The sequence below is a fragment of the Homalodisca vitripennis genome, chromosome 4, assembly GCF_021130785.1.
Source record: "Homalodisca vitripennis isolate AUS2020 chromosome 4, UT_GWSS_2.1, whole genome shotgun sequence".
NCBI classification, from domain to species: domain Eukaryota; kingdom Metazoa; phylum Arthropoda; class Insecta; order Hemiptera; family Cicadellidae; genus Homalodisca; species Homalodisca vitripennis.
Window position 1 is genome coordinate 88,744,298 of NC_060210.1, and position 13,862 is coordinate 88,758,159.

General features: G+C 33.1%; 1 protein-coding gene across 3 annotated transcripts in view; it reads right to left on the bottom strand.

Annotated features, from left to right (window-relative positions):
- Positions 1-13,862, bottom strand: part of LOC124359728 (cGMP-dependent protein kinase, isozyme 1-like) — a 152,945-nt gene that overhangs the window by 110,720 nt on the left and 28,363 nt on the right. The gene's annotated exons all lie outside the window — the stretch shown is intronic.

Here is a 13,862-nt window from a genome sequence, read left to right on the forward strand (position 1 = left end):
TATAATATATATATATATATATATATATATATATATATATATATATATATATATATATATACAGGGTGTTTGAAAAGTATGGGTACGGCTTAATATTTTAAAAACCATAGGAGATAACATCTATAAACTTTGCACAGTGTCATATGGCTATGTAAACTATTTTTCCTTGCTATTACCATGACATGCCAACCATGGGGGGACGGCCCACAGAGGAAAACATGGAAATCTTAAATTGAAGCATACATGGGTCGAGTGATACCTCATTTGAAAGAGCTCACTTAGTAGAGTTGAATGCCGCAAACCGCATCTCAAAAGGTTTATCCAATCAGAAATGGCGGGTTGTTTTAGGTACATATTGGGAAGTACATTATGCGCTGCCATTTCTGACTGGATCGTCGTATTCTGATGCGGTTGGTGGCGTTTCACTCTACTAACCAATGTGTTTTCACTGACTTTTTTAATTAGCAAATTATGTCATAAATTTATAACACAATAAATACCTACCGATGTTTTTTAGTTTTATTTATTGTGTTATAAATTTATGAGGTATCACTCGACCCATGCTTCAATTTAAGATTTCCATGTTTTCCTCTGTGGGCCGTCCCCCCATGGTTGGCATGTCATGGTAATAGCAAGGAAAAATAGTTTACATAGCCATATGACACTGTGCAAAGTTTATAGATGTTATCTCCTATGGTTTTTAAAATATTAAGCCGTACCCATACTTTACAAACACCCTGTATATATATATATATATATATATATATATATATATATATATATATATATATAAGAATTTAGATATGGAACATCACAATTGCACACAACTCCACAGGATTCGATGGGGTTGTGTACAATATCAGGTTTATAGCACGTTTTAAAGAAATATTCTGTGGACAGAGATACAGTTAGATAGAAAGGAAATGTTTACTGCTCTTGGGCAGACAGAAGAGAAAAAGCTTACAACCTACTGAGTGATAGACTTCTATAGATCCCATAGACAGATGGACTGATAGACAGATCAGTCACATCCCATGAGTAGATATAAACCTTAAATGAACTCATTCTTGTATTGGAGAAATGAAGTTTAATACAAATTGTTTACAAAAGTCTACAGAAGAAACCGTTCTCAAGGTACCCAGCGGATCTTACGTTACGTATAAGCTCAGCCAATTCTCATAGAGGAACATACACCGTTATTGAATATTAATGTTGCCTAGTAAGACACTAATTTACAGGTAAATACGTTTTTGAAATATCCTGCGCAAAAGTAAGGCTACGAATAAGCTCACCGAATCTCATAGAGGAACATACACCGTTATCGAATATTGATGTTGCCTAGTAAGACACTATTTTACAGGTTAATACGTTTTTGAAATATCCTGCGCAAAAGTTAGGCTACGCATAAGCTCACCAAATCACATAGAGGAACATACACCGTTATCGAATATTGATGTTGCCTAGTAAGACACTAATTTACAGGTAAATACGTTTTTGAAATATCCTGCGCAAAAGTTAGGCTATACATAAGCTTGCCGAATCTCATAGAGGAACATACACTGTTATCGAATATTGATGTTGCCTAGTAAGACACTAATTTACAGGTAAATACGTTTTTGAAATATCCTGCGCTAAAGTTAGGCTACGCATAAGCTCACCAAATCTTATAGAGGAACATACACCGTTATCGAACATCGATGTTGGTGTTAAGACATGGAATTCACGTAAAATATACGTTTTTGAGATATCCTGCGGAAAGTTCGGTTACGTATAAGCTCACCAAATCTTATAGAGGAACATACACCGTAATCAAATATCGATGTTGGTGTTAAGACATGGAATTCCCGTAAAATATACGTTTTTGAGATATCCTGCGGAAAGTTCGGTTACGTATAAGCTCACCAAATCTTATAGAGGAACAAACACCGTTATCGAACATCGATGTTGGTGTTAAGACATTGAATTCACGTAAAATATACGTTTTTGAGATATCCTGCGGAAAGTTCGGTTACGTATAAGCTCACCAAATCTTATAGAGGAACATACACCGTAATTAAATATCGATGTTCCCTATTTAGACATTTACACCTAAATTGCGTTCTTGTGATATTCAGGGAAAAACATACAGACAGGCAGGTAGGCATACAGAAGAGGGATCTTTCCAGGACTCTGACAGCTATGCAAAATACACACAATTTTGGGCTATAGGTCAATTCATTCTCGAGAAATCACCCCAGGCGAGTCACTATAGGCAGATCCAAAGGAGGGACATCCTCTATCTCTATCTCTCTATCTTATCTATATAGAAATAATCTCATACAATATAGTAACGAAGTACCTGATAGAATGAAACATAAGTCTTATCAACCAATTAACTAAATATTACGTTAAAATTACAAATTTTGATAATTAATCTGTTTATAAACTTATTTATTCCGCAATTTTTCGTTGCCCTCGTGATAACTCATAAAACCAATAAAATATTTGTGCTAATTTTCAGTTAAATCCCATGGAGTTGAATGCTCCATTATCGAGCTAGAATCGAAACTCCTTTATAGAATTGAAACTTAATGTTAAAGCTTCAAGTTCTTGAGATACCATGAAGACAGACAGACAGACAAACTTATCGAAATTTTCCCAGACTTTCAAGTGGTTGGCTGTGGTAACGCTCAGCAAAAAATAGTAGTGGTCGAAATATTGAGTGGTTACTACCTTCATATATTTACCTTAACCACGTATATGTTCAGTGGTAATTGTGGCGGAGTGAGCTCAGTTTAACGTAGCTAAGATGTAAATTTTATTTTCATGCAACAACAATAACAATCATATTTAAATAAAAGATACTTAGAGTGAAAAAGTTTGATCAGGTCTGTCTTGGAAAGTAACAAAAGTTAAATTCTTTCGAAATTCGTAGCTTCAGTGTTTTCATTCTATGGAGTATGTCCGACTAAAGAATTATAATTTAAGTCATTGATTAATATTTCACTAAATACTGAACAACGTAAATAAAATACTTTGACATTCTTGTTTATAGTTGAAGATACGACAGTGTATGCTAATAATACAGTAATACTACTCAAAAATATTATATATACTACGATTGTATTTATGCCATTAGCTTTTATGAATGAACACAAATTATAAGTAATAGTAATAAATTTAGTGTTTTGTAATTTCATTGTAAACAGTTAAGTTTGAACAACTATTAGAACACAATTTACGTCCTTTGCTTAAGTGCTAATTAAAACATTGTAGAGAAGCTTGAGGACTTCTAAGTTGTGTTATTAAAAACTACTTTAAACTAAGTCCAGAGCTGAGCTTAACCAAATGACAAAAGAAAACAGAATCTAAAACTTCGATTAGGGTATTAAGTTGATATGAGCCAATCAAAATGTAATCTATATTGTGGGGTCTGTAAACAAAATCATATTAGTTATGACATGTTTTACACTGAATCATGCTGGTAAACAAATACAACTTTTTATTTGTATTTTACAGCTGCTGTACGTTACAAATAATCTTTATTTAAAGTACTATAGATTTGTACAACAAATTATGGTAACCTATTCACTTAGCTGTACTGTAACATTCTACAGAATTCTGTGTATTCTGTGGAAAATTAAGTAACTAGACATGTCGTGGATTCTGAACCATGTACACATAGTCTGGCTGTACTACATGAAATGCCGAATTGTTGTAGTGACTACTTCTTTTGACGGGTTATGGATGTATGTTTTGTAAGGGGAAAAAGCTTTCTTTTTGCGTTAGGGAACGTCACGCACATTTCCTTTTAATTATATGGTTAAATCAAACTCAAAAAGAGAAATTTATTTAAAATAAAACTATAGTTAAATACAAAACTACTGGGAAGTTATAATTTTTAAAGCGAAATTGCTAAAATTAATAAATCAATTTGGTATAATTGTGCGATACAATAAAACAAAAACGCTCTTACATGAATGAAAAATATGATTATTGAAGAAATAAAAATAACAGAAACATTCCCTCTTTTGTTTTTACGCAAAACATTTTCCCACTAAAGCGCTTTTTATTAATTACCCGAGCCGAACCACGGTTATGGTCAATTAAATTAGTTACTTTTATTTTAATACTTTTTTATTTGAGAATTTCTATTGTGTACTTTAAATTATAAATAAAATATTTGGATATAGGTTTAGGTTCTTAGATCTGGATTTAACCCTCCTCCTTGTTATAAATAAACACATTTTTGTTTTCAATGTTTAAAGCTCAAAGAATTAAGTAAATACTATACTAAGCTTTAATTCCCCTATTGTTTATTAAAACATTCATGTACTAAATAGTATGCCAATGTTGGCAATTATTAGCGTAACAATTACAAATTGTAAAGCTGAAAAACACATTAAAAACTGTTGTAACATTTATAAAAATTAGTAATTTTTCAATATTTTAGACCTTAGATGTTTAAAGATGATTTCCAAATAGAAATTACTTCTTAAAAATGCTTGGTTTTTAAACGCTTTCATTAATTTTGGTTTAGGAATCGAAATCCATTTAGTTCTATAAATTCTCAGGATACTGTTTACACAGGAAATTAATGCGCGCAATGACAAACCTTGGATAGAATGTATAAATTTACTTAGTTGACCTCATGTTAAGGTCCTATGCCTGTTAGTAAGTGTTAAAACAATTTTTGGGAATCTTCCCGGGCCAAAGATATATTCCCGACAATGTATATATTTCATACGTTCCCTCCCATTGGGATCATTCCTGGCAAACATCACTAGCTGCAATAAAATAGAATAGCGAAGATGATCAGAGAGATATTTAAGGTCAGTAGCAGAAATTTGCGTCTACACCGTCTACACGTCAGACCTATTAAAAATATTGAGATATGGCCTCGCTATTCAACCACGTAGCGACACAAATATCTCTCAATTAAACTCCCGTCCAGCCACCAGACCGACACGGCCGTTGGCCAACTAGCATAAAGAGCTGTGTAGTTTTCACATAGACATTACAAAATATCGAATCAGAATACCAGGAAGCAAAGAAACGTGTGTAAACCCATCAGTCCGAAAACATAAAGCTAATTAAACTTACCTAACATTTTAGTCTCATTCGTATTGTTTTATAGACGAATTTATGAAATAATGAATATTGTATTGTAGAAGTTGTTTAATTTAATTTAGAATTATTAAATGAATAATTGGTTTTGTCAGCATTCCACTGGAATACGAAGCGCCTGAATTATTTTACATGCTCTCACTATACTTACCAATAGTGCGTTGAACATAATAAAATTGAAGGCGTTATATATGAGGAATGTACATTAAAGTATCTATGTTATTTAAAGAAATTATTGATTTTTACGGCTCTTTTAGGTATTTAAATATTAATTAAAACACATATCTAATATCAATCGTACGCTATTACACTGTGCATTTGCCTTTTATGGATATAAAATACATCCGACTCAAGGTTCAATATTTATGTTATGAGATTATAGCCTATTTCGAGTATATTTTTATATTTAGATTTTTTTGAAGAAGCTCATTTATAAAACACACGTGTTGTTCGAGCAGTTATTAATTCTTAATCCAGTGACTAACTTAATATCAAATTTTATTATTTCTTAATAATAGCTTACATTCGTATTATTTATATTTTATTTTAAATCTCCTTTTGAAAAAATTACATTTTGACGTTATAAATCCACGAGTTTAATCCCAGAAAAATATTTTCTTATTGACATTATTATCATTATAATTCACATGTTAAAATCATTGCAATTTAAATAAATGCTTTATATAACATGGCGGTATATAAAGAAGTCTTTCGATTAAAACTTGACAACGCAAGACTGCGCATTACTATTTTAAATAGTGAAATAATCTGATACAATACGGCCTGTACACAGGGATACGAAATATGATAGAAATAGAACATCAATAACACTCTGAAGATTTTCATACTGAAACTGCCATTTGTGCCATCAGTAGTTTAAGCTGAAGTTTGTAATATTTGACTAGTATGCGTATCTGTTAGGCTGGAAAGAACTTCTTAATAATTTCTTAATTATTTACTGGTAAAATTAAACTCGGTTGTGCGTTAGCAAAAGACCAATGGGGTTTTGTTCGTTGTAGGAATAGGCCTTCTAGATTGCCAAACGACAGGTGTGACAAATTTTTGGACTTGGACGCTTATCAATGAACACCAATATTTTCAGAAAATGAATAGTTTTTTAAAGAAATTGATAAAAATTTGAAACTCTTTAGCTAACTTTAAAGCAAAGAAGTTCCGTACTAATTGAATAATTTTTAACCGCTTTACTTGCACAACAGCATAGGATAAAACACTACTCTGAGTTACATTTTATGTCTGAAGAGCTGGTACGCAATCTAATGTGTAGTTGATTAAGCTACGTAGTGATCAAGCTTCATAAATATATTAAGATACATTTGAAAAGATTTATGCATGCATAATAAGTATGCATAAATATATTTTTGACAAGGTAAGAATAATTATAAGAAAACTTCAAACAGCGATTACTCCGAAGAAAATAGCGACAGTATAAAGGATCTGAATTTATTCCCTTACTAAATAAATCAAAATACTACTTACTTAAAATACAACAGTGAATGAAAATTTCCACTTTAGTAAGAACCATACATGTGAAACAATTCGGACGTGTTTAAGTTGTAAGGAACTGATGTTAGGAAACTCAATTTATAATCAATCATTTTTGGCGCTAACTATTCTTGATTTATTTGTTAGTAAATATTTTGTACAAAATTTAAGTATCAAATATACAGAAACTCTAAATGGTCAGTATAATCTCAAGGTTATACGAATTGAAAAATGTTAAGTTATTATTCCGGTTTAAATTAAACTCTATGTAACGCTATCTGTGCTCAGGGTAAACTGTTCTACGGACTCTCCATGGAACAGTCTGGGACAGCCTAGGAGATCAAATATTACTAATTGTTTAAAATTAGCCATTATTTTTATCGTGCTAAATTGTATTTAACATTTTGAACAGATAAAATTGAATCTAACTAATATCTAGACTATATATATGGCAAAGGCCAAATTCCCATGTTTAGCATTTCATATACAACATGATGGTTATGGATTATGGTTGGACTATTTTGGCTACCATCATGGCTAGTAATTGGAATTACTTTTCCTTGAGGTGGCAATGGTCTACTTTATACACTCTCCCCCCCCACCATATTTACAAACCTATGTTAGAATTGTATTAAATAGATTCAGGAGGAGAACATGTAAATTTTAAGACTGATCGTGTTGTTAAAAATAAGTCCAGTCACATACAGGAATTGTAACTCAAACTCAAAATTCTATACTTAGACTCCCTTTTTTATTCACGGTTTGTTGTGTGTTTTAATGAAAGATACGACTGATTAAAAATATTACTAATACTGAAGATCCAGGATTTATTGATAAATATTTACACTGCAGTCAAATTACTTATTTATACCATAACTAATTTCCATTAATTAATTATTTTCATTTCAATAATTTCTCATGCATAAAGCAAAGAAGCACTGATAGTAAGAAAAAACACTAGCCGAAAAAGATTAGATAAAAGAATTCTTTATTTCACCATCTGAACGCTGTAAAATAATTTTAATGTTAAATAATTGGAACTTCCAAACAGGCCAAGTGCCGTGGAGGTAATTAATTTTCTCTTCTGTTCAGTACATTTACAAGTTTTTATAAGGATTAGATATGTGAGGGGACTGAAAGAAGTTATGCTACGTTACTTTTTAAGTTACATTACGTTATTTTTTTTAATCTAAATGTATGTTTAAGTTTTCATTTAGTGCATTTAGTCCGTCTTGGTAAGTGTAATTATATTGTTTATAATAATTGATTATGTAAGTTTTTCATTTATTTGATGTATGTTTTGTGGCATAATGCGAAAATAGATACATTTATTTATTTAATTAATCGTCTCGATGAAGTCACCTCCTCGAAGATCTGCAGAACTAAGGTCGCGGATGTGACCTTGTTGGTAGGTCTCACAAGGTAACGGATTGCCAGTCTGTACACAGAGTCAAGTGGCTGGTGACGGGAAGCAGAGCAGATCATACAGACGTGTGAATGTAGGGCAAGGTCGCTGACCTCTGATCTGCCCAAGTGGAAGATTGCACCCCTGACCTCCGCCCCCGACGTCGGCGTGACGATGACTCACAAGCTACCGCAGCGTCGCGTCGTAGTGTTGATTACTTTGACCCTCCCGCGGACAGCATCAAGTCATACGGTTTTGGAACGTTGCGTCACTTCAGCTGTGAATTTTGCCTCGAAGCCATTTTAATCATCATAACACTATCCTAAATTTCGTATTATTCTTAGACATTCATTTTTTTTAAGGAGAGAATCCGATAACTTTTTATTCTTATTACAATCAATAATAAGGACCAGGTAAATCTTTAAAAAAATGTAATACAGAAATCAATAGAAAAACTTTTTGGATCTGAATTTTATTTCTGACTTACGACGCGTCGAAACCTTGGTCACACAGTAAAGTCTTGAAATATTTCTGCCTGGCTATGAAGAGTCTACTTCTATCATCATATGTTAAACTGAGCTGGCTCATAATTGTCAGGCCGAAACATTTCAAGAATTTTAATATGTTTCACAAATGTGCTGAGTAAACGGCACTGATTACTCAAAGGTTCGATGGTTGGAGTAAAAATGTTGGCCATTACATCGGCTGCGAAATACCAAAGCACTAAGATTTTGTTGAATTATTTTGTTGAAGTAGCATCGCCAACTAGTTACAGTAATAAGTATATTCTTCTAGTGATATTGTAAACAAATTGATTCAATAAAGTAACAATAGTTTGAAACTAACCTACGACTCCCATATGTTTGGAAATAATAATCATTGGTAGTATGGTCTCTTGAATAATTCCCTTCCAAGGCACCAGCACCACTAGGGAAAACTACCAGGAGTGACTTTGGCCCTGAAGCGTGGTGCCCACTACGGGGTGAAGATATGATTCTTTCTTTATCTTTTTTTATTATCCTTCTTTATGCGTTCTTTATCTCTTCAAAGTCATAGATTGCAATGCCTTAGTATCGCACAGCGGCAAATATGGAAGTTGTGAGATTCATAAATGACAGGTAAATCTGCGTTGTTCACGCCACTCAAAATCCTAGTATGATTTGATTACACCACTGCACTAGTCTGCCGTAGCGATTGTTCATTATGACAATCGGTAACTTGGAACGCACGAACAAACATTGCCCCGTAAAGGTTTTTTTAGTAGTAATCGTATTCAATTAATAAGAACCTGGCACTAAATCTGGCCGTTTGGAGTTCTTGGTACCTCATAGCCCATCTCCCGTCTCGGCTGAAAGGTTTGAAAGGGTTACAGTCAGAGGCAAATAATTTAATTAGAGTGTAGCAAATTACCCTGTAAAAGTAGCCAAATGTATTAGTTATGCTGATACAGTATGCATTTTAAAAGTTTAAAACTCAATGATTTAATATAGCTCATAATTATCAATTTATTATTGGCTGAGCTTTGGCGAAGCTTATCACTCAGAGACGGTAAACATTTCTGTCTTTCTGTCCGCAAGATGTCTCAAAACAGAATGTTCGTGAAGATCTAAACATTAAGTTTTTAATAAAACTTTATTTCTATATATGCAACACTGAGTTCATTATGGTGCATGACAATCCATAGGATTTTGCTGAGCATAATACAATATTTTTACATGGGTATTTTGCTTAGCCATTATGGTAGCGAGAAAATAGCATAATAAATAAATGTGTAAACGAAGTGAGTGTAAACATATAAGATTACCATTTTCTTTCACATAGTTAAAAAAACATAATAACGTAGAAAAACTGTTTAAAGCAGGTGACAAGTTTTGGTTTTGGTGTACTGTTGCGTTGCAATGCCCTACTTAGCTAACCGGAACTTTTATTATTTGACTACTGATACGAAACCAAAAGTATACAGCGGGCGCAAATGAGACACTGCTATAAAACCCATGTTAACGAAAGAAAACAAGAATGAACCATGTGGCAAGACATCAGGAGAGAGATTCTGTAGAAATTAATATTCGCATGAAACTTCATTTCTACATAGACAAGAATGAGTTCTATTATTGCGAATGGCCAACCATAGAATTTGACTGAGCGTCATTGAAGAATATCACTCAGAAGGTTGATACAACTTCTCTGTCATACATGAATACATGAAATGTGCTATAGACTTTCCATTTTGCAACCAGCCTCAGCGATGCCGTAGTACTGTGGAAATTCACTTAATTGATTTTATGTTTTGTCAATTCTCATATCAGGGTTATTTTGTTATTGTTAAAAAATTATAATAATAAATCATCTTCCATGAACTTTATTATACCCTTCCCATCCATCCGCATTTAACTTCTTTGTTTCAAAATTTCAATTTTCGTATCAAAAGTTCAACATATCTAGCCTACTTTAAAAATATGAAAAAATCTATTTACAAGCGTTTTCAAAGTTTTTGTATTTTTTAAATTTTTAAATATTTTAAATGTATATATGCACACACATAAACAAACACTTATTTATCGAAATGTAATACAAGCGATGAAACAAACAATGCAATACTCTGGTTAACCAAAGGAAGTGGTAAGGATGCACTCACTATCTAAGCTGAGTTTTGTATGCATGGAATTCGAATTCGCTAGGAAAACCTTATACATACATCTCAGATTGGCATTAGATAATGCCATTACAACTCTAGATAATTCCTTTCTTTCTCTTTCTTAATAATGCCTTTCTGCTCAACTTCTTGGATCAACGGTCTGCGCGGGCAACAGCCACTAACAATCAGACTACTGATCCGTGAAAACATCTAAGGCAGATGTGATTATCAGATATTCAAGGCATTTAACACAAAAATTAAAGTAATTAATTCATTAATGAAGAAATAAAATGCCTCGGAAAATAAATTGTAATAGCTGGTATAGAATTTTGTTTATTAAATATTAAAATATATGTTTAAACAAGATCGAATAGCCTGAGTCAGATCCTATAAGTTATATAAATTTCCATCAAAGGAAATGTTCAACTTATTTTTCATAAATGTTAAAATCCAGTCTAAAGTTGAATACACCACATACTATTAGTATTGGAAACATTGTAAGTTCTCTAACAATGGTGGTACTAGAAAAGACTTTGGTAGCCTAATTTGCCAATGGCGAAATGTACTGGGTACAGCAAAAAAACAAAAATAAATCTTTTTGGAACGACCGAAGTATTCTTAATCCGACAATTCTGCTCTACGACACATACGGTGACATACCTTTGAACTATTTGAAACATTATTTAATATATGTGTTCAATGATTCGATTATTAACATTTTTAACCATACGTTTTAGGCTGTTGCATGTTATATGATTTGTGTGGTCGTGTAACAATGTTTGTAAAATGGCCTCAATCAAAGAATTTCTCATTGAACGAGACTGGTTAACGAACCTGTGCAATTTAAAGATGTATTATCACGTACAGTTGGTAAACTTTTACTGCTATTATAAAAGGGTAAAGGCAGACTATACGTACAGTTTCTATAGTAGTCGTGTAAAGAAACGAACAAGTTTTTCTTTCTCTTTGCCGCCTAATTGGATGTAATGAATTTCAGTAAAACTATTTAAACTTAAAAAAGGCCCAAAAGGTTGGAATAGGGATGGGGGATTTTATAGAAGATTTTAATTTCAACCAGATGTTATGTAAAATGTACATGGTAAATAAAAGTGAATTATCTTAGACTACATTTACAGGGTGTGCCACAAAAGTGACCCAAAGAAGATTTTAAACATTCTCTTTCCGACTTATTATGGTGACCACCCCACTTAATATGATGATTTTCAGACCATTGCATTCCCTATCACTTGATTTAATTACCTATTTGTGAACGCTTAACCTTATGCTATTAAGTTTTACGCCTGGAGAAATGTGCAGGGATCATATCTAGAAAGGTCGTTTTTGTAATTTTAACACAATGGTGGTAAATGTATGTAAACCTGTTTTTCTTTTACTCCTTCCATCACTAATGGTGACCTTTAAACAATGAAAATGTATTAGTCAAAACCGAGGATCAGATGACACATTACAAGAGATCAGGCTTGAAGTTTGCAGATGGATTCCTCTTTTGGCCTCGTTGATGATAATTTAAAAAACTGTAGTCATACAAATTCATCACACTAAAGGCTGAGGGTAGCGAAAAGTTGCTTTCTTTATACGGGATACGGAAATAGCTGTTTGATTTAACAGCTAAATCGATTGATCTAAGGATTACAATGTAATAACTCTACACGTGGATTTTTATATTTATGAAGTTCTGGAATCGTGCAAAATATTCGTGTATCAAACTTTTAAAGCAAGAGTACGAAACTGATGGTTTCCGTTTGGTAAGGTTTAGTTGTGCATCATTAAGGGGGTCGGCCCCAAATTGGGTTAAAAAATTCAATTTTTGTTATTTTTTTTTAATTCAAAATTTTGTTAGCTTTAAGAACATACTTCACTTTTTTATTTCTGTCAATTATTAAACACGTTATGAATATTTTTCAAAACGCATGTCATCGCATTTTTTCGTCCCAGGAGAGCATGAGGCGTTCATTTATTTGTTATAGTACTGTTATGCTGATAAATCTTACTGGCTGACCAGTTTATTTTGTTTTGCTCATTGGCATCACTGCTCCCAGCTGTCTGGTAATAGGTTCTGCTGATTTAGTGTGGATTTTGTTATTGTTTGATGTTATTCTAACCTTATGAAAGTGGTCTAGTGTAGTAATTTTGATTTTGTTTTGGTGTGTTTTGTGTCTTAGATAAAATGCCTAGGGCTCCAACAAAAGTTTTTGAGAAAACGTATTTTCAATGGATCCCTATCGAAAATTAGAAAAGTGTCTGGTAGTTTTAGTACATTGGAAACCAACAATGAACCTATCCCAAGCACAAGTTTGGTATCAATTGACCCTCCTGTAAATAGCCCTGAAATTGTTGATACTATAGGTAAACCTAGTGCTTCAAAAAAGAAACTAGGTAACTTAGACTATTATAGTAAGTATGAAACTGATAATGATAACTGCAACGACATTATAAATTTACATAACCTAGAATCACTGTTGTCTGACATCGCAGTGTGCGTACAATGTAATGGCTCTCTTTCAATTCACAGTAAAAACAGATTAGGCTTACTACTAACAGTATGTATAAAGTGTAATAATTGTGGCTATGAAGTTTCCTCAAAGAACTGTCAGCAATTGGCTAATGGTAGGTATGAACTAAATGTTCGAACGGTCTATGCTTTTAGATCCATAGGGAAAGGCGAGCAAGCCGCGAGAACTTAGTGTGCTGTCATGAACTTACCCCCGTAACTTTTAAGAGGTACAACAAACTGCTATGTGATGCTACCAATAAGGTGTCTTAAGACTCAATGAAAGAAGCAGATAAAGAATGTGTACAGAAAAATGATGGTGATAGGGAAGTAACAACAATTTTTGACGGTACTTGGCAGCGCCGCGGACACTCTTCGCTGAATGGTGCGTTGACTGCTATAGCAGAAAATACTGGAAAAGTGGTTGATGTTAGAGTTTACAGTAAGTTCTGTAGATGTAAGACAAGGTTGGATGATAACCATGACTTGAATAAATGTGAAGCAAATTACCGTGGTGTTAGTGGTGGGATGGAGGTGGCCGGAGCAGTTGACATGTTTTATTCATCTGACTATACAAGAAACCTGCGGTATAATTATTTGGGGGACGGCGATAGCGCAGCTTTTCCGACTATATTGAAAGAAAAGCCGTATGGTGATGAATGTATTCCAGAAAAATTAGAATGTGTTGCTCATGTTAGAAA